An 18,533-nucleotide genomic window follows, 5' to 3' on the forward strand; every position below is an offset into this window, starting at 1 on the left:
ATAACTATGTTTGAAGGGAATTTATTGCTTTTGCAAACCAAAGGCTGGCTGCATTTAAATTCAGAGCTATATCCCAAGCTGCCCAAGCCACCATTGTCACTGAGGAGAGCAGGGAGAGGGGTGGGGGAGCCCTCGGCCAGGAAAATTGGCCACACAGGCAGCTGGGGCCACAAGGTGCCCGAGGGCGAGGTGGCAGGGGGTTACTGCCCTGGGATAAGCTGGTGGAGCAACCCCCATGAACCTCCTCCATCCACACAGCTCATAGGTGTGGGTCCCACCTGCGGGGACAGTGAGGGGATGGGGCCTAAAGGCCAAAACGCAAGACGAGGCCCAGTGCAAGACAAGGAGGGGGAACATGCTGGAGCAGCCAAATCCTCAGTGTTTGGGGGTAGTTAGGAGCTACAACCTGCTGAGGCATACAGGAGGAGCGAGCACGGCCATGTCTAACAGCAGCCCAAGTCACAGCCCCACTCTACACACATGCCTACATAAACTGCATGTTTACAGGCATGCACGTGTATGCAAATGCTTCTATTTATACTCACATGCCCCCAAAGGTGCTGGCTGCCCCTCAAATCTCTGCTTCAGGCTGGAACCCTCAAATCTCAGATGTCCTGGTGAAGGCAAAATCCCTCTGCTTCAGAGAAGCAGTTAGAAAGTGAAGAAGATTTGGCTTTCTCTTCTGCGATACTTTCTCTTTCGAGTTGATAATCATAAAATCTCTTCAGAATTTCTCTGAGGCCTTTTTTTTTTCTCTTTTTTTTTTTCTAATGAAGGTGTTTACATTCCTAATTAAGGAGCACATTAAGCCTAGTGGTACCTTATCTGATAAACCTGTTACTAGGCTATGTCAAGCTGAAGCTTCCAAGGGAGCAAGCTGGTTTTATAAAGCGGTTATCCTCTGGGCTGGAAATGCGCATCCAAGAGCTTGCAATTAACTTGGGTTAATTACAAAATACCAGAAATGTAATAACATATTTAAAAATATATCACAGGTGCTAATGACCTCTTTTTTTTTTTTTTTTTTTCTCTGCCCCCACCCCACCTCCCTGTTCTTCCCCCCCTCTGCAGGAGCTGACAGGCTGTCACTGCCCTCCCAGTTAGCAACCCCCAACTCCACAGGTGTTAACCATCATTCTCTCTCATGTGGTGGAATTGATTAGCATAATAAGATTGATCTGAGAGTGATTGCTTCTAATTTGCAGCTATCGTGGCTTATACTGCTGGTTTTTGGACCTGCTGAAGGAGCTAGGCCTGAGAGCTGTTTACTTAGTCTAGATATATCAACTGGTCTAACAAAAGGGATCACTTTCTTTGCAAACCTATTCCCCCCACCCCACTGCCCCCATCCCACACAAATCCTGAGAACTTTGTGACAACACCAGCAGCAGTGCTATGCAAAATACACGCTTATTTGAGTAAACGCATAACCTCCTTCCCATGGAGGAGCAACATTGCATCTGTACCCTGTCTGTTTCAGCAGGAAAATTGCCTTATGGCTTGGAATACTAGCAAATTTTTAGTGCAGTTTGCAGCTTCTTACACCCTTATATATTTTGGAGAGTAGGCAGGATCCTTCGGTTCAGTAATTCCTCTCCTGACGTGACCCATCCATAGCTTCCTGCTTGCTTGTTTTTTACCTAGTGGACCTACTCCATGTTCTTTATGTGTAACAGTGTCAAATGCTTTATTGAAGTCCAGACTGCCCATGGCACCTGCCTCCATATAGAAATTAAAGCCACCGTGTCAAGGACTACTTAGGAGACTGCTTTTACCTACTAGGTTATATTGCATTGCACATCTAAAGGATCTTTATTTTTTTATGATTTTACAGAAGACATAGGTGTATTTTTTTTGAAAAGAAAAAAAAAGAAAAGAAAAGAAAAGAAAAGAAAAGAAAAGAAAAGAAAAGAAAAGACAACAAAATACCATCCACTAATAAAACAACCGGAGCTATTAACCCCCAGCACAGATGGGGAGAGAATACCTTCAGAATTAGGGTACCACCATCCAAAACTTTTATAAAAACAACCTCTCTCTGCAAGCCCCACAGCAGACTGCTGAAACCATGCTAGGTAATGAGCAAGGCAGAGCATGGGAGGATGAATGACCGTGTGTCCCACCAGCCCACATCTGCACTGGCTGGAAGAGGTGTCCAGCTGGAGAAGAAGAGCTGAAAAGGGAAAATGTGTGCTGCTAGAGACTGAGTTGGAAGATTTGTGGTGTCACAACTCCACTATGCTGAGAGCAGAAAAAGAGTTTTTTATCATCCATATGCACATTTATTTCCTCATCTCATTCCAGTGATATGAGCACAAGAAAACAAGAAGATGTGGTTTTAAAAGCACTGCATTGTCCTGATGCAGAGGCAGTGTGATGGAAACAGGGCAAAGCATTATGGAGAAAATGAAGAGGGTAATACCCAAAGAAAACTGAAGCAATGGTGAACATCATGGTCTTGTGGTCTTGAGTTCTACAATGTTAACTTTTAGTTGTGCCCATTTTTTAAATTTTTATTCATCTGAAGCTACTCTTTGATAAAAGTGTCTTTAGGCAAGCTAAGATTGTGAATGTAACTTTGAACCAATTGTAGATTTTACAATATGTAGGAAAAATGAAATGAGGACAAGAAGGGGACCTCTGGGAAGCGATGACTGTCCTAAAATGTCTGGAAGAAAAAGAGCCAGTGAGAGAAGAAAAAAAAAAAAGTGGTTTAAAGTTATTCCCAGAAATATTGAATATGCTCAAATAAACATAATCATTTCTGGTACAAACCAGAAGGTGCCACATTTTCATACCAGATGATGAGGGATGTTGTAGTGAATAAATACAGCTCCTTCCAGCTGCCTTAATAGTTACATGTAACATCTGGTCGGTTTTGAAACATTTTGGATTTGGCTATTCTTTAAAAATGAGAACTTCCTATAGTTACCCTCAGAAGCTCTGAAATGTGAAGTGTCATCCACAAGCAGCTGACGACCTTCTGCTCCCTCTGACTGCAGTACTTGCAGAGAAAGGAGGTGCTCTGGGACAGCATTGTTTTGCACTGCACAATTAAAGCCAGATGCAAACTATCCTCTCCATAAAACACGCTTGAACAGATTTAACACTGTCCCTCCGGTGGTTAATTTAATGTTGTGACTTCATATTTGCCATATGAGTGTTTTCTTTAAACATGCTGCAAGTGAAGGTTTGCAGAACTCAACCTCCTAAACCAGATCCCGACTCCACTGGAGGGCAGCACATTAGCACTTATATTAATGCCGCGCTCACTGCTTGCAGAATTGAAGGCAGATTTTTGTAAAGAAATATTCAGCTATCGTGTGAGGTTCTGCTTAATGGAACAAATACACACAGACAGATATATACAGTGAATATCTCTTCTTAGAGGCTCTGTTAGATCACTGAATTGTTAGCTAAATGATCAACACTAACCTGAGAATGAAACCAAGCCTGAAAGTATAGAGGTAGTTTAAAGATAAACTATTTATTGGCACCAAGATCAACAGATTCTAAATTAGCTACAAAGCTGCAGGGAATAATGACATGTGAAGTCAGATTTTTCTTTTATTTTTTTTCTTTTCTTCTTCATTTTTTTAAAAATTCTTAGCCCCTCAGGAGATTTGGGATGGTTTGATGTTCCTCTGGAGACTTGTCAAAATTCTGTAGAAACTTAATAGCCTGCCAACATGGGTGGTTGCTGCTGGAAGGCATTTCAACATGGCAAGGGTCCTGTCTGTGCACTGCAGACCTGCATCACTCACAGGCTACTTGGAATGACATGAAAACAGGAGCTGTGCAGTGTCAGGACCCCGCACGCAGCTTCGCAGGGGTAACGTGCGCGTATCCCTGCTCTCCTGGGGTAGCCAAGGTGTGGGAGGAATCCATTTGGCCTCGAATCATTCTGAGCACCGCCTCAGTGTTAAATCCCACATGGTGCTACCACACCCATATACCAGGGCTTGGGTGGGACAGGGCTCTTACCTCCTGAATAGAGCAGAAATGAAGGCCGGAGGGTGAGATGAAGCTGTGTGGAAGCAGGAATCAGGGCAAAAGTTGAGGCCCAAGGCTGGAGGAGGCATGGAGGGCAGGCATCCAGGCTGGGAGGCTTAGGCCAGAGCAGGACACCAAGGCCGGGGACAGGAGAGGAGAAAATGGAAGGCTGCAGAGCCAAGCACAGGCTGTGGTTGCCCGTTGGTAGAGTCCCACCTGCTGGCCACCCCACAGCCTGCTGTGGAGATTGCTGCCTGGTAGAACTTGGGTTATGTGACCCCACAGAATGGCACAGGGCCTGTGGGGTTGGAGGCAACCTCAGTCTCCTGTGAGCGAACCATGCAGGTCGCCAAGGCTTCAGGAAGCAGAACTGGGGCCATCCTGTGCAGAGAGGTGGGATGGAGAAAAGGATGAGTCTTAAACCATCCTTGTGATGATGTTCAAGTTCCTACTTGAAGGCACGGGAGAAGATTGCTTCATGCAGTGATGTCTGCCCTGTGGCAGCACACAAAGAGCTGCTCACGCTTCCCCCGGCAAAGCTCTGCGGCACTGTGCCAACCTCCTTGGGACGGTGACAAGAATTAAAGCGAAGAATTTACTTGAATTTACCTGGTTGCATGCCATCTCGAAGGGAGAAATACAGATACTCTGGCCTGAAGCGAGAAGCTGTGTAGCTGAGGTATACCAGCACACAGAGCAGGCACCGTAGGTGAAACACAGAAATTGCAGCGGAGCAGAGGAGGGCCTTGGGCACGTTTCATGGCAGTGTGCCTTTCTGAGCAAAGCGCTGAGCTGTACTCAGGGAGAACTGTTTGGCTGAGAGGGGCCTGCTCTGGAATATTGACTGGGGCTGCCCATGGATCTCACTGGGGCCTTCAGAGCATCTTTGCAGTGGCATGGTTGTACCTTCTGAGAGGAGACAGGTGCTTTTGGTTAATTGTTTCAGGCTGTAGAGAAATGTAAAGTACATATCAGACACCTTTGCTGGGACTGTAGCCCTGCCTGATGGCCTGAGCTACTTCTTGTCCCTGCCTGGGTACACTCAAACAGGTTTTGGAAAAGAGCTGAGCAGGAATAGCAGAGCTATTTAGGAACCCTCTAAGCTAGGAAGAGGCAGAACTTGCTGGAAGGTTGTGCTGACTCATCAGTCCTTGGATTGCGGAGCTTGTAGAAGAGGAGGTTCTCATTGTGCTTTGTGGGTTTTTGTTTTGGTTTGGTTTGGTTTTTTCATGGCTGGACATGCAATGGATGGCTTTCTCTGAGAGCCTTGCGGCCAAGAACGGAGATTTACCTCACCACTGGTTGGACGAGCATGTCTGGGCTTTATAAGGAAGAGACTTCCGAAGCAAGAGGAAGCTGGGATGACCCTCAAAGAAATGGCCTAAATAGGTGCCACATAACAGATAAACTCTGTGGCCATGGCAGGCTCTGGGCAGAGGAGACAGGCGGCTGGGAAGCAGTGCAGCAGGTCACAGAGAGGAGAAACAGTGCCTGGTTGGAGGTACGTCACTCCACTCCCCTTGCAGGCAGAAGAGAAGTGCAAGGCAGAAAACAGAGCTGGCTAAAATTAAGATAACTCTAAGAAGATTAAAAATATTTTCTTGTAATTAATGGATAATTCATGGCTATCGGGATTATAAGAAAGAAGAAGAATAGCTTACAGCTGTAAATTCAAGTATTTACTATTTTGGCATTTAAGAACTTACCATAATTGCAGCAATGAGAGGCTGAATGCTCTCCTTGGATTAAACTTGCCTGGATTCAGATGATACTGCAAACACTCCTTCAGTTCGTATGGACCTTTATTGGAAAACTTGGATCATAGACGCTTACTGTTTTGGATGTTGCATCCATATCTTATGCCTTCATACATTTTATTACTAAACATGGAAAAAGCATAATTCTCACTGTATTTCATTTCTATCACATCTGACAGCTGCCTAGTTTGTGTTTATGTGCATGGTATTTGTGGCCAAGTATTTTAACATGGAAATTCCTTTTCAAAGCCAGCATGGATACTTTTCCTCTGCTTCATCCCCTTATTTTTGAAGGAGTGACTGTGATGGTGAGGTAACATTATGATGATGAGTTATGTTAAAATAGCCTAGTTAAAATTATGTCCTTTCATCTTCTCGACAGTAATTTCTTTAAAACTCTATGTATCTCTAAGACACACCTAGTATCAAAAGCACTGCAGTATAAAGCCATTAGATTTTACAAAGAATTAAACTGATGATTCTATGTATCAGTACAGTAAAATGCATCCTGTCAGAAAACAAACAAACAAGCTAATGAAATGGTGATTCTGAGATCTGTGCTTATTACAGACTTGACAGTTATCAAATAATCCAAACATCGAAAGAAAAAAAAAGAAAAGGACCAGATGGGACCTCAAAAAAGTTATCTAATCTACCCTTCTGTTTCATGCTAAGACAAAATCATTCTCTGCCACACCAACAAAGGTGTATCTAACCAGGTCTCAGGAACCTCCAGTGATAGAGATTCCAGTTTGTCCTCAGCCATTTATTCCACTAGTTTCCCATTCTTGGTCTGAGGCAGCTTCTCTTCATCTCTAATCCACATCTCTCTTCTTTCACTTGAAGCTGCTGCTGTTCGTCTTATCCACCACAAAGAACACATTATTTCCTTCTGCTCTGCAGTAGTCCCCGAGGTATTTGAGTCTGGTATCACATATCAGGTTGGTCACATTTTATGGAAAACAGTCCTAAGACTGCATAGTCTTGCATCATTAAGCCAAGATTTCTAGAGTACTGGTTGTTATTGCTTCTACCTAGATTTTATCCATCTTGTCCCCATTTTTCTTGAGATGAATGTCTAAAACCAAACACAGTGTTTAATGAAGGCCTTGGCCATCCTGGATGAAGCATTTCATAGGAGGGTTTATAAGGTCTTATTTACACATCCCAGGACAAGGTTATAATGAGAATAAAGAGCCTGCAGTCAGGTAGGGATCTAGAAACTGTAAATTCTCATCTGTTAAGCTACTAGATCTTTGAGGCTGGTGAGCTCTTTGACTCGTTCTTCTCCCTCCTTCCCTGAAATTGTGTTAGCATTTCTACCAAGATGTGAGAAAATAACTTGCATTTATTTGTAAGAAATACATCAGTTTTGCAGTGCCGCTATTTATGCACCAGCAAATATATTCCTTTTGTGCCTAACAACTGCTCTGGGTTTTTTATCTTCTGGAGTAAACTCTACCAAATTTGTTGTTTGCCAATGATGCCATAGCAACATGTTCCCATTCTCCGCGTGCTCCTTGCTTTGCCAGGTTGGTGAAGGGGATGTTGAGACTGACATGGTAAGAGTGTTTTCATCTGGAGAACAAAAGCAATCTGCACCCTTAGGAAGCTGTCATCGTACCTCCTGCAGACTGCTGAGCCATGCCAGCTCAAAGCTTTTCACTGTGGTGCTGGATGAAAGCAGTGACTCCAACATCATGAGCTGCTATTTTGAGTTGGATGCTCAAGTTGCTAAAAAAGATTTTCTTCTGGCAGAACATCTTTGCAATATTTCCACTACAAAAACCTGCTTTCATCCTCAAATTCTAATGTCTCGTTTTGAGGACTGAATGTATTATGGGCAAACACACTTGCCTGGCCAAGAGAGAATCCAGTTGTGAGGGCTGGCAAAAACAGTTCTGCTTTAAACAGAGCGAAGAAACCACTCTCCTTTATCCACTGGCCTCTCTAAGTACTGTGTATGCCACCTGATGGCCAACCCTGAGCTCAAAGTACTGCAGGAAGCCCTCATATACAACTTCTATTTCAGAAAAGAAAAAGAAAAAAAAAGAAAAGAAAAGAAAAAAGAAGAGAAGAGAAGAGAAGAGAAGAGAAGAGAAGAGAAGAGAAGAGAAGAGAAGAGAAGAGAAGAGAAAAAAGAGAAGAGAAGAGAAGAGAAGAGAAGAGAAGAGAAGAGAAGAGAAGAGAAGAGAAGAGAAGAGAAGAGAAGAAAAGAAAAGAAAAGAAAAGAAAAGAAAAGAAAAGAAAAGAAAAGAAAAGAAAAGAAAAGAAAAAAGAAAAGAAAAAAGAAAAGAAAAAAGAATAGAGTGGAGTGGAGTGGAGTATAGAGTAGAGTAGAGTCGAACAGAACAGAATAGTTCAGTTGGAAGGCACCTTCAAATATCTTCTAGTCCAACTGCCCAACCACTTCAGGGCTAACCAAAAGTTAAAGCATGTTATTTGAGGGCACTGTCTCCCCTGGTGCAGCTTTGTGTTGTTCCCATGCATTCAGTTACAAGTTGCCAGCGATTACTCCTGAAGGAAGGTATGGCTCCTCTGTACTTTGAAGACCAATAACAGAAGAAACATATGCGAAGCTTTAATTTGATACAAATCCTAAAATTTTTCTGTTATCAAAACAGTGTGACCCCTACTCAATGGAAAGGTAAGGCATTCAGAGAGAGAAATCTCTGACTTGCTGCAGATGGTGAAGCTTTAAAGGACCTCATTTTACAGGTTCCAGGGATAACAAGCCCTGAAGAGAAAAGAGGTTGATGATGAAAATACTTGGTTTTAGCTTTTTATGTGCAGTGCATTAAAAATGGATTGGAGTGTCTTTCAGGTGTATTATTGCTTGAGTTCACTCCCAGAGAAAACAATTGCTGGAGTCAAGCATCTGCTTTGAAAGGAGTCTTTACAAACAGGTCAAAGCTTTGCTTACGCCATCACATGAACAAGCCAGAGCTAACTGGATGCTTTTGGAGAAATACAGAGGAAAAAGACTGCCTGCCCAATCTGTCAGCTATTCACAGTCATAGCTGTTGGAATGGGATGACATTGTTTTGAGTTTATCCTAAATAGAAAGCTAGCACATACTGCAAAGCCAGCTTTACTGCGTTGAATTCATCTGAAATGGAGGAAGGCTACACTTCGGCTGGATCAGCTCATATCAAACTACCTTATACTTGTGACACCTCCTTCAGTACCTTCTGGAGGACCTTGAGGTGTTGCTTAGAGTTAGTTATTAGGGTGATCTCCTTTCCTGAACAAGACAGATTGGGAGACCTGTCTCACAAATCAGCCTGATATATTTTACTTAGTTACATTCTAGGTTGAAAGCATGTGTGTGCTGCTTTTGCAGTGCAAGCTGGAAAAAAAATTATGTCCAGCAAAATAATGCCTCCACACCTGGTGTATAACCTACAAAGGGACAAACATTTAGAGCACTGGTGTGGAGAGTGTGGGGAAGCAGAAAGGGAGCACAGATAGGGTACAAAAAGACCAGCAGCCCGAATGGGACATGACACTAACACTGGCAGCTCTGGTGCTCCCAGGCCCTATGAGGCTCAGGAGGAGCTGGCGTTGCTGCAGGCACATAGCTCAGCATCCAGGCACCAGGAGGAGGCTAGAGGCGAGGCACTAGGGCATGCAGTAATCCCACAGCCCTAGAGCCAAGAAAGGTAAATCAAATGGCTTTTTGAAGCACCAAGGGAAAACAAAACAAAATAAACAAATAAAAAACAACAAACCACATTGTTTATTCCTTAAAGCCTAAAATGTTGCACAAATCGGAAACAGGATAGAAAAGATTTTGCAGAATTACACTTTTTTTCACTCTTTTTTCCCCCCCCCCTTCCTTTTCTTTCCAAAACAGCCTTCTCTAGCTATTTATTTTGCTTGCTGTAAAGCTGGGTGGGATATCAGTGGTGACCTTGCTTTAAATTCTTCTTTACCTAAATAAACATGTTTGTAGGATGCAGGACTCAGCTCCCTTTTTATGAAGAGATCCCTTGACCACCCTGAAATCTTCGTTGCTGCTGCTGGATTACCATGTCTTCTCACTTCCTCATACCTTATCTACCCTGCAGACTACAAATCACACAGATTTTTACCAACTGGAAATATTGTTTTGCAGCTCTATAGACATCTAACAGCAAGAGCTATGAGACCTTGCAAACCAGCTCATGGTTATCTGAAGGCCAGAGGCATACAGCATAAAAAAATTTATGGTGCTAGTGAATCTTCCCAACCAAACTTTTGTGGGAGGTATTTATAAGCTAAAAACTTCAGGGGGTTGGTTACTTTTGTTTGGTCACAAACAGAATTTAAAGTAGTCTACCCATCCTCCGGCTTAAAATGTCTGCAGGTATCGATATACCAACACGGAAATAACCCAGACACAGACAGTATTGGATCACACAGGTGACTGTGGTGTTAAGGGCATATAAATTACAAGGGACTACCCCCTCTTGGAGAAGCTGTTTTGGTAAATTCAAGTCTAAGCATGAAACGAGCAAAACATAAATTTTAGGTCTTTCCTGTCAAACATGATGTCTCGTTCCACTGGTTTGGAAAAGATCTTAGCTGTTGTTTCTCTTAGAACAATGTGAAGGCCTTGGGGAAAATTAAACTGGGGAGGGATGCAGCATGTAAAATGTACAGCACTGAATGCAGAAGAAATCTCAGTTTCAGCCTGAAGAATCACTCTCGTCACGAGTTGGCAGAATGTTTATCTCCCATTTACACAGAGTCAGATTTTGGAAATTGATTAGCGTGTCCGTGATTCCTAGGTGAGCCTTTAACTGGCTGTGTGCTTCTGTGCGCACACAAGAAGAAGTGTAGTCCCCAAACCCAGGTGGGACTGCATGGAGAAAATTTCATGCAGGAGGATGTGTGCGCCTCCACGAAGGAAGATGTTGTCAATTAGGCTGTTGCTGGAGAATATCATTCGAAGAATTCTTGGAAGAGGAAATGCCAAGTTTCTAGTTAAACTTGTTGAGTATTCTCTGGCAAATTCGAATAAGAAACTTTCTCTAGAGAGACTATAAAAATAACTGGTTGAGCCAAGTAAACAATGTATTCAATGTGACAACTTTTGTCATCATGTCAGCTCTGATTTTCACAGATTATGATGAAGGCAAGAGCGAGAAGCTAAAATAACACTGAAGGCTTGTAAACACAGGGGTAGCCTGGGAGGGGAGTCGGAGTGGGGCAATGCAGTAAACCCACGAAGTTAAGGCACGTTGAACCTGTAAGGCTTCTCCTGAACACATCTGTTAGAGCACTCTCAAGTCAGCTGATGTAACTTAAATGTCCAGCACTAAAACACCTGAAACGGTCTACGAACTGTGCAGTTACGGACATGGTCTGAGGGAGGAAATGCAACTGTTCTCTCTTGCTTCGCTTATCTGCTACTAACATCTTGTGCTGAAGTCCTCCGTATGAAGCCTCATGCCGAAACAGGAGCTGAAGCACGGCCTGCAGAGATAAGTATTCCAGCAGATGATGTTTGTTGTGCCGTGTCGTAGAAGAAAGATTTAAAGCAAGCGGCTGAAGCATGTAAGAATAGTACCCATGGTAGACTGATGGCTGTAGAGAAGTTTGGAAGCAGCAAATATGGGAAACATTTGCTCTCTTATGTAAACATGCTTATTTTTGTAAAGCCTTGGACAAGCCTCAGAAGGGTGAGCTCATGTGCAGCTGAGTAGACTTCAGTTATCTTACCACGGATCACCCTGACAAGTTGCCATAGATGCTTCAAATAACTTACAAAACCTGTAACCATCCCTATACCCTGCCCATGCTCCTCAGTGGTCCGCCGGAGCCATTAAAGCTGGATACAAGCTAAAGCAGCCCTCAGGCTGCTTGAATATGTGTTGGGGCTGTGCCAGGGCAGGCAAAGCACGAGGCGTACTTCAGCCTCTGTGCCGGGGCCAGCGTTAACACACAAATATATTTCTTCTGCCGTGCTTACTCCACCATGTGCAGGCAGTAGCTGCTATCACACCTTGCACGGTGCTTGGCTGTTGTAAGTAAAACAGTAAAACAGTCACTGTCAGCTCTTTCTTGTTTCCTATGCAGATCTTTTCCACTGTGATTCAGAGATTTTGTATTGTACTAGAGATCTAAAACCGCCGTCATCTCCACAAGTGTTTGCTGGAAGGAGTGGCATGGCCGTGTCTCAGCCCCCAGACCCATGGGTGACAGTCACCTGTGATCCCTGCCTCTGCACTGCAGCCCTGTTCCCCTCAATGCGTCAGACCCTAAGCCATGAGGTGCTGAGGAGCCCGGGTGCTTCAAAGGAAGGAGATGAGACTCGGTAGGAGCGAGGCGGCTCCCTCCCCGAGGTGCGATATCAGGCACAGCTGCGCAGGTGAAACCCCGCTGAAGTCAGCAGTGAAGTTCTCGGCGATCCTGGCGGCATCTGGATACGAGCCACGGCACAGAAAGAGAGCCCTCAATATGGTAGCTGACAATTAATAAAAGAGGATCAAGCACATAAAAACGGTGTGTTCATCCTGCTTAAAGGAAGCAGTCGTATAAGTTGCCTATCAGAACAATACCACTGCAAGCACCACAGACCTACCCTAATGTAAACCTGTGTTTAGCAGACTGATCAGAAACCTTTAAGTTCTCTTTAAAATAGGCGAATCCAAGCTCAGAGCCCGAAATGCAGCCCTCAATATATTCCAAGTAGCGGAACAGTCACTAGCACATTAGCAAGTAAATAATAGTTCACAATTAGTGGAAAGATGAAAACGGCTGTAGCAAGCGTCACAGCACCAAAGAGCTTATTTGTAGTCCGTTGCTTGCATCCGAATAACACGTTACAGAAAGATGAAGGGAACCTGTCACAGCCCATTTGAAAAGTCACTTCTTCTAGACGAGCCTGTCTGCTTTCATCCCTCCTTGCATTATCAGCTGAACCGCTGGCACCAGGTATTCAAGGAATTTCAGAGGGAAGGAGGAGAGCACAATATTTCCCTGTCACCGTGATAGATTTGACAGACCATTTGGGCAATACATCGAGCATCCTGTCACACAAATCGAAATCTTTGGAAAGCCAACAGGCTTTGAGAACAATACTCAGCTACTCCAGGCCTGGGTTATTAGGTTATGACTAGATCCCTCTTTTGCTCATGAATCACTCACTTTCATCCTTTAAATGTGCTCAGAGAACTGGGGGTTGGGACGATTCTGCAACAGCCTACCTGGCTTGTTAATTAAAGAAATTCATTCTTGTTTGTTCCCATAGACTTGCCTCTCAGGGAACGGGTTTTCTCTGCTGAAGATGGAGCGGCTCCCCAAGCTGCCACACATCTCAGAGACAATTATTGCCGCTTTCCAAGGCTATTGTATGTGCGGTGTGCGGTCAGAGGGCACGGCGCTGGGAGAGGTGCCGAGCTGCACCGAGGGGGTAGGCAGGCTTGGCGCTGATGTCTGGAGGCGAGGCGAAGAGAAAGGCTGGCTGCCGTGCCAAATGATGTGGGCACCCTGCCTTCAGGGCGCTGGCACCCAACCAGCGAATTAGCAAGATCTTTGAAGTAGCAAGCTGCTGACGGTGCTGTTTGAGATCGGTAAACAGGCATCCTATTTCAGCCGCGGTTGTGGAAGGATCCTCGGTGCCCAGAAATGGGCTGTTATCAGACTGGAGTCTGGGGAGCGCAGGACTGTGAAGGACCCCCTGCAGAGCAGCCATGTGAAGTCCTACTGATCTTTCGGGATTAAGTGCCTGAACTGCCTCCGTGTTGCACAACCCAGAGCCCATTTTTCTCACTACGTGTCTCCAGCCTGTATTTTCCCATAACACCTGAAACATTACCCGTCCGTTCACATACTCCAAATAGGAATGGAAACTATTGCGGAGGGTAGTGCTGTAACTTCTACCTTGTGCCATGAAGAGAGTGGCATGCTGGTATGAACAAGCCTGTTCTTATGTACAGTTTGTAAATCCTTTTGTAAAATCCTTCCAAGTGCCTTTTTTTTTTTTTTTTGGATTGAAGTTTTCACACAAACAAGACTGAAAATATGATCCTATCTACTGTCTCCCCTCAGTTTTAATGACCTTCCACCATTCAGCCACATGCAGTTTCTCAGTAGTACAGCACAATGCGTTGGACACGTACAAGCTTTGGCACTCTGCACTTCAGTGACACCCCAAGTAAATTCAAAGGATTCTCTAAGCAGTACCCTCACTTTCACAAAACCGCAGCTAGATGCTTCAGTAAACAAGTAAGGGCATGGTCCTCAGGTCTGATGGGTTAATTTTTCATGCCTTCCAAAGTGTATTCCCAAGGCACAGCTTGCAAATGCTCCTAACCCTATCATACTCTGCCCATTTTTATTTTCAGGTGTGAGGAGTGTGCACTCCTCAGGGTGGAATACTTACATGCCATCTTTAAACTTTCAAACATCATCCATCTTTCTGTCACTTTGCCCAAGGAAGTGATACTTTAGAGAGGACAAAATGGCTTCCCATCTACTTGGAAGCCTGAGGGCTCATTTTTTTTCTAATCCTTTCCTCATATGATTTTATTATTTTTTTTTTTTTACGGGGAGAGATAAGTTGTGGAGAACTTTTGGAAATCTTTGTCTTGACCATTATTAGGAAGTGTACAAACAGCTGTATTGCAATATCTTACCTTAAAGTGGCTAGGTGCAGCTAGCTTTGTATATCTAGGCTCTGTTTAGGAACAAAGGAGAGCTCTGAAGTGTTTCAAGAACTTGTTCTCCTATGTGGCATTATTTTCCCTTGGATGGTTTGGAGGAGTACTGGATAGCAAAGGGCTTGTTTGTTTGTTTGTTTGTATACAGGTTCAGGCTTTCTGCTGATTTTAAAGATGCTATCCAAGCTTGCACAATGAAGCTTGCAAGGCTGTACCTGCTCAGGTCCTCCATCATGCACGGTGCAAAGATTCAAACTAGAGACGTTCCTGGCTTTACAAGGAGGAAGCAGAACATGAAGTCTAAGTGACAGAGTCTAAGTGACTTCTTGATAAGAAGATTAGTTTAAAACTGTACACTTTGCTCATTTAACTTTTTTTGGTGAGCCAACATAAAATACCGCTGTAATTTACTTTGGCCTGTGGGAATAATATCCCAGAAATAACATCTCTACTTAAATTCTAGTAGCTTAAGATCTCTGTAGGGCTGCTGCTTTCACTACAAGACCTATAATTAGCCATCCATTATGACATTGAGCAGTAATATTGAGGAAGCCCATATTCCCCCTGGAGCACTGTATCCCAAATGTGCCAGTGAGCACGTAAGGGATGTGCTGAGTTCCCCACTCCTGCTAGACCCAAGCAGTGCAGGAGGTCTGAATTCCTCCCCAGGGCTCCTTGCAGAGATACCCCGTATAACACCTTGCTTTTCTCAGGTGTCTCACATTGCGAGCATTGGGATTGCTGCACTGTACGTCCTAAGGCTGCAGTGGTGTGATCTGGGCTGCTTTCCCCCTTTCTTGAAAGGGATTATTGCTGCCATTGGGGGCTCTGCTGGGCTCTTCTTCCCACCCACCCTGCAGGTGGACACAGCTCCCAAAACCTTCTGTCATTGTCTGTTGAGAAAAGAAAGAAGCTTTGCATTTGGGAAGGATGGAAAGCTGCTAAGCCAAGCACTCCTTTCCTCAGGAAGAGGAAAAACTTCCCCAGCCTTTGGATGGAGCATGGCTGCTACGGGGACTGGAATAGCTCACTGGAGCTGCTCCAGGTCTGGCAGTCACCCCTGGGACAGCTAACGTTTTCCTGACATGAGTGGAGGGAACACTTCCAGCTAGCTGGTTTTCTGGTCCAACCAAAGACTTAGTTCAGATGGAGGGAAACAGCACATACTAAGAATACCTGAATAAAGGGGTGTCCCATGGTTTGGGGAAAGATTTTAACTTCCTTTCTAACAAAAAACAACAACAATTTTCTCATGTAAAATAACATAAACATATCCCCCACTAAGAAAATCCCACATTTGAATGAGGTCGTATCTTCCAAAGCCTCTTCCTATTTTATTTTCGAAAACTATTTTCTGAATTAGAACTGAATTTACAGATGGTTTCAGTTGCTTGGAAACAGCATTGGCAGGGTCTGTCTGTGTGTGTGAACAAATTACCACTGAAAAGACTGCTCCTTTCCATGTGCAACCTTATTATCACCAATACCAACTCCCTTGTGAAAGTGGCATGGTGGCAAATACGGAGCTGATGAGACCAGTCCTCATCTCGACACACTTAGGCACTGAGACTGATGTATAGGTTTTCCTCAAGTGTGTCAGACCTCAGGCCTTTTACAACCTCTTCTGAACGACCAGTCAACCTAAACTTATACTTAAAAAAGGCATTGAAACCTTGATGTTGCAGCTCAGCTCTAACTTCTGATGGCAGTTGTCAAGAACGCCTGCTCTCCAAGGCTCAGTGACATCAGGAATATGATTTCAAGATAGCTCTTGCTTTAGACCCTCTAGCTTCAAGTGCAAGGCACTGTAAGTAAGCAACATTTTTAGCAAACACTTCATTACTACAGATCAGTGCTACCACACACTCAAATTTGCTTTTCCCAGGTTCCGCATAATGGGGACAAAGAACATTTGTATAAAGCACTGGAAAGTTGAGGTCAAGGGCATGAAAGCATGCAGGAGGTGTCATTTACTGCTAGTCTTTTAAATGTCATTATTCCTCACAAGCAATACTGTGGCTTGATCCTAGCCAGTCTACTCCAACTGGAAAAGACACGTCTCTGACCTACCTCAGATACAAACATACTTTAACTTCTCTTTGTCATGCATCTTTATTGAAGAAAATGGCTACAGAGAGAAGAAAATCTTGACTAAAGGAGGAGGCCAAGAAATTCTAAAATTCCCAATGATCTTCTTCTCCATGCTGACACTGAGCTGAAGGTTTGGGCAAAATTTTAGTTTAGACCTCTAATCACTACAATTGGTCAGGTCTGAGGAAAGCATTTTGTATTACCAGTTAGGTGCAAAGTGAAGTAAATCTCACATTACTTGTTCAGTATTGTCACAGGCCTGATCTTTTTCCAGGCTTCTTCAGAAATGCAAGGGTAAGAAGCATAAAGCATGGAAAATGTGTAAGAATAAGAATAAGAACAAGTAATTCTTATTAGAATAAGTAATTCTTATAAGAATAGGTAATATAGGTAATATATAATATAGGTAAAATATAGGTAATATAATAGATAATTTTTACCTATACTTTAAATGAATGTGTAGGGAAGATGTGGTATAATAAATAAAGTGAGGGAAGCCACTCTCGCTTAGAAGTAGACCTGCATTTTAAGAGGAGGGTGAAAAATCTGGGGCCTCACACAGCAGTTCTGTGGGGTATATGGGGACAGGCTGGAGATGCAAAGACGCCTGAAAATGCCTATCTTCCCTCAGCATATGGAGCCTGTTAATTGCCAGCACTGTGACCAGAGCTTCTCAAACCTCTTCCAGTCTTTCTTAAAACTTCCTTATCAAGAGAAAAACTGCCATTGTAAAGGCAACTTAAACTGTGCCCTGAATAGTGGGGTACAGACTGAAATCTTCATGTGGCTACATGTTCTACCATTTCATTTGGAAGTATAGTATCTTCTACTCCCTCCCTTCTTAATAATGCATGTTTTTCCCTCCCTTCTTAATAATTAGAAATTAATGTCCTTGACACCATCTTAGAACACAGTGTTTGGCAACTATTTACAGTGCAGACAAATGTTTCAGCTTGCTGTTAAATATGCTCAACGTTGTACAGTACACAAATAAAGGCTGTCTCTTCCTCAAAGACCTTGGAGTCTGGGAGATAACATGAAAGAGTGCTTAGGAAGATGAGTAACCTGGGGACTGCAGGAGGGGCTCACCTAAGTTACGACATGAAAACTTCTCATCTCCTGGAGCCACTTAAAGAACCTGTACATTTTTGCTGGGTGTGTGTTTTTGGCATTTAACAGTTCTGCAATTATGAAAAAAACAGTGAAGCTGTTGACATTTGTTTGTGCCTAGTTTTGTTAAGACTCAAGTAAGGTGTAGGGGCTAATCCCCTGACACCCCCAAGCCTGCTACAGCCAAATGCTCTCAAACTGCTGGTCCTGCTCTGAGGGATGTGCTTTTCTTCCCACAAACACCTCGGTGGTTTTCTGACCTTGAGAGGGATTCAAGGGAGAGCTGTAGAGACCCAACGTCGCTCGTACGTGACAGAAGACTTTTAATTTAAATGCATGAAATTGTTAGACCTTTTTTTTTCTTTTTCTTTCCTATACTTAGGAAAGATATGAGTCATGAATAAAACAGAAATAAATATGATGTAATCATCATGTGCAGCTTTCTGTGATGCAGTTTTGCAAACATTTCTCCAAAACAAATGTCTCTCTTCAGCCCCCAAGCATGGGTTATGTGCAAGGACCTCATTCATGGGGGTGCCAGGCTGCTCTCTCCCTGGGCAGGCACTGCCGGGGCACAGCAGCCTGTTGCTCAGAGCTGCCCTATATCCCTTGCCCATTTTTGTCTCCAAATTTCTGGAAGCAGAGTTTATTGTTACTGAAGGCACAGGGACTCGGCACAGACATCCCCAGGTTGTAATGCCTTCTTTGTACATCACCTCCCAGATGGTGACACTTGCATCCCACAAAGAAAGGACGAAGATTAATTCTTCTTTCCCTCTTAACATGGACCAGGCCATATCAGAGGGGGTCCTGTTGGTTTTCAGATCACACCAGGATAGCTTGTTCATCAAACAATGCTTGAGATCAGGTTTATCCTAGATCTCACAGATGACACGGTCAATTTTACCTTACCAACACCAGAAGAGTCCTCATA

General features: G+C 43.7%; 1 protein-coding gene and 1 long non-coding RNA gene across 3 annotated transcripts in view; both read right to left on the bottom strand.

The window, feature by feature from the left end:
- EDAR (ectodysplasin A receptor) overlaps positions 1-18,533 on the bottom strand; it is a 71,259-nt gene that overhangs the window by 34,521 nt on the left and 18,205 nt on the right. The window lies entirely within an intron of this gene.
- On the bottom strand, positions 3,601-7,831 carry LOC121067823. Its single transcript, XR_005818485.1, has 2 exons — positions 5,700-7,831; positions 3,601-4,940 (listed from the first exon to the last, which is right to left on the bottom strand). It is a non-coding gene; the product is annotated as an uncharacterized LOC121067823 (long non-coding RNA).

Source organism: Cygnus olor, chromosome 1 (genome assembly GCF_009769625.2).
Source record: "Cygnus olor isolate bCygOlo1 chromosome 1, bCygOlo1.pri.v2, whole genome shotgun sequence".
Lineage (NCBI taxonomy): Eukaryota > Metazoa > Chordata > Aves > Anseriformes > Anatidae > Cygnus > Cygnus olor.